Here is a 3,532-nt window from a genome sequence, read left to right as displayed (position 1 = left end):
GGAGAATATGGAGAACCACCATGAAGAAGAAGCTCACAACCATGCCAGAGAAGGCCCAGTAAATCATGCTGGGCAAGAGAGAAGAGTTCTAGGCTCTTATATCAATCCAAACCCAGAAAATTGTGGAAGTAGCATCCAAAAGCCAACCATACATGCCAATAACTTTGAACTAAAACCCCATCTCATCACCCTCGTTCAGAACAACTGTGCATTCGGAGTAAGCACCCAAGAAGACCCCAATCAACATCTAACCACCTTCCTAATGATATGTGATACTGTGAAGTCTAATGGTGTTCATCCTGACACCTATAGGCTGCTTTTGTTCCTTTTTTCGCTCAAGGATAAGGCATCTAAATGGATGGAATCCTTCCAGAAGGAGAGTTTAATAACCTGGAAAGATGTGGTAAACAAATTCTTGGCAAGATTCTACCCTCCTCAAAGAATCAACAGGTTGAGAGCTGAGGTACAAACCTTCAGACAACAAGATGGTGAAACTCTCTATGAAGCATGGGAGAGGTTTAAGGACTTAACAAGAAGGTGCCCGCCAGACATGTTCAATGAATGGGTGCAACTGCACATTTTCTATGAGGGTCTTTCTTATGAATCAAAGAAGGCAGTAGACCACTCATCTGGGGGATCTCTGAACAAGAAGAAGATCATTGAAGAAGCCATAGATGTCATCGAGACTGTAGCTGAGAATGACTACTTCTATGCTTCTGAAAGGGGCAATACTCGAGGAGTAATAGAGCTGAACAACATGGACGCGCTGCTAGCTCAAAACAAGATGACCACCAAGCAGCTGGCTGACCTTACCAAGAAGATGGAAAGAAACCAAGTTGCAGCAGTCACCACCTCATCAGCAGCTCAAAAAGGAGTGAATACAAAGGAAGAGGGTGACCGGGAACAAGCCAACTATATTGGAAACTCACCTAGGCAAACCCATGATCCATACTCCAAAACTTATAATCCTAGTTGGAAGAACCACCCAAACTTTGGGTGGGGAAATCAACAAGATCAAGGCCAAGATTCGAGACGTCACAATCCCAACAATAATGCAACTCACCAACATTCCACATAGAGATCATATCAACACTCACCCAACAATACTTCTCAACATCCATATCAAAACCAAAATGGCCCTTCTCACCCCTCCAACCTCAATTCACCATCACCATCCGAAGATAGACTCTCCAGGATTGAGACTCTACTTGAAGGTATATGCAAGGAAATCCAAGACAACAGAGTGTTCAAGGATGAGGTGCGAGCTAATATCAAAAACCAGGGAGACACCATAAAAAGGCTGGAATATCAAGTGGGATACCTCTCTCAGCAGATTCCCAAACCTATTGATAGCTCCCCAAGTGACACGGAGAAAAACCCGAGAGGTGAAGTAATAAACCCCAATTTTGTGGTTTATCTTGTGCTTAATTTGGGGGATTTTATCACCTTTTCTCACATTTATTCAATGAAATAGCATGGTTTTGTAATTCTCTCTTGATTTGTGCTTAAATGTGAAAACATGCTTTTTAGGCCTTAAAATAGCTAAATTTAATTCACTTTAATTCTATTCGATGCCTTGATATATTTGTTAAGTGATTTCAGGTTCATGAAGCAAAGAAAGTAAGATGGGAAGAATGCAAGATGGTCACTATAAGTGATAAGGGGAGTGAGGAAGAACTGAACAAACCCTTAGAACACTCTCGAGATATTCCAGTAGAGAAGTAAGAAGAGGGTGACCAAGAAACCAACTCCACACAGAAGAAGGGAGAAGGAGATTCTGACCCATATTCACCTTTTCCCCAAAGACTCAAGGGTGGTGTAGAAAGGAGAGTGTACTCAAAGTTTCTCGACATGTTTGCATCTCTCCATGTAAACATACCATTCATCAAGGCTCTCCAACAAATGCCATCATACATTAAGTGCATGAAAGAGCTGTTGATTAAGAAAAGTTCACTTAAGGGAGGGCAAACAATAGTGATGAATAAGGAATGCAGTGCTCTCATTCAAACAGAGTTGCCTACAAAAAGAAAGGATCCAGGGAATTTTCACATCCCTTGTGCTATAGGAGAAATAGTGATTGATAAGGGACTTTGTGACCTGGGAGCAAGCATCAACTTAATGCCTTTATACCTCATGAAGAAGTTTCAGATCAATGAGCTAACGCCCTCGGATGTAATCATCAAATTGGCTGACAAAACTCAAAAACAAGCAATAGGAGTGGTTGAAAACGTGTTGGTGAAGGTTGGGAACTACTTCCTTCCCACAGACTTTGTTATCTTAGAGATGGAAAAGAGTCACCTCCATCCAATCATATTGGGAAGACCATTCCTAGCCAGAGCCAGGGCACTCATAGATGTGGAACGAGGAGAGCTAATATTGAGGATACATGATGAACAACTTACCTTCAATGTCTTCAAACCCTCACAAGAAGCAGTTCAAGAAAACAAGGAATCATGGGGAGATCACAATAAGGCACTGGTGGAAGAAACAAGCACTGAAACACAAACAATACACCTGGGAATCCCTTTAGTTGACAAACAATACAGTCAGAAGGTACAACAGCTAAAGGAAACCCAAGAGGAGCTAAACCAACCAGAGTCATATGAGACCAGCAACAAAATTTTCTTGGAAAAAGAAGCCACAAAGAGCAGGATAGCATTAAAAGAAACAAGGAAGAAGGCGCCAAGGGGATGGAGGAACAAAAAGATCCCTACAGAGGATTTCTCTCCAGGGGATAAGGTAATCTCTGCTCATTTCCCAGCTATTCCACCTCATCTCCCCACCATTCCATCTCAGCTGCCTAAAGTTTACACCATCAGCAGAATTATATCCTTGGAACATGTGAAGATTCTTAATGAAGCCAACGGAGATAGATTCACTGCGGGGGGGGGGGGGGGGAAGATTTGAGGCATTACCAACCACCCTGACAAAGGCAAAACGTCAAGCTAATGATGCTAAAGAAGCGCTTCATGGGAGGCAACCCATGTTTTATATCCTTTCAATTTTTTTTAAGATGTTTAAGGTAGTTAATAAAGCAAGGTTCATGAATTCCAAATCAACTTTGACAAACACTTAGATGAATCCTTGTATGCAACGTATAGTGAACAACAAGTTTGGTGTTCAAGGCACACTAAGAGAACATAAACACAGTTCATATCATGCTAATCTTAGAGCCTTAATCAACTCTTTTTACACTACATGGTCACAAACTAAGTTTGGTGTCACCAATGTTGCATACATGAACACAAAAAAAAAGGAGTCAGTTAGTTTGCATTCATGAATAGCATTTAGTTTTTTTTAAAACAAAATTTTAAAAAAGTAGTTATTTCACTCTCTAATTTTACCACCACTATCCAAACTCATTAATTCTATTCTTTTTATCTTGTAGGAGAAATGAAGGGAAGATTGGATGGAATTAATGGGACAAATGAAGAAGGGAGTTCGGCCACTTCAAAAAGGGGGGCTATACACATGCCTTCAAAAAGGAATGCATTGGAAAATGTTGCCATGCAACATTGGAAGAATGATATCC

General features: G+C 40.9%; 1 non-coding gene across 1 annotated transcript; it reads right to left on the bottom strand.

Moving 5' to 3' along the window:
• Positions 1 to 448: 448 nt before the first annotated feature.
• LOC148548999 (small nucleolar RNA R71) lies at positions 449 to 552 on the bottom strand. Its single transcript, XR_015897313.1, has one exon. It is a non-coding gene; the product is annotated as a small nucleolar RNA R71 (small nucleolar RNA).
• Between the last annotated feature and the right edge of the window lie 2,980 nt (positions 553 to 3,532).

The sequence above is a fragment of the Arachis ipaensis genome, chromosome B8 (genome assembly GCF_059453495.1).
Source record: "Arachis ipaensis isolate K30076 ecotype BB chromosome B8, ASM5945349v1, whole genome shotgun sequence".
In the NCBI taxonomy this organism is placed as follows: Eukaryota; Viridiplantae; Streptophyta; class Magnoliopsida; order Fabales; family Fabaceae; genus Arachis; species Arachis ipaensis.
This window is presented reverse-complemented; position numbering and strand designations above follow the sequence as displayed.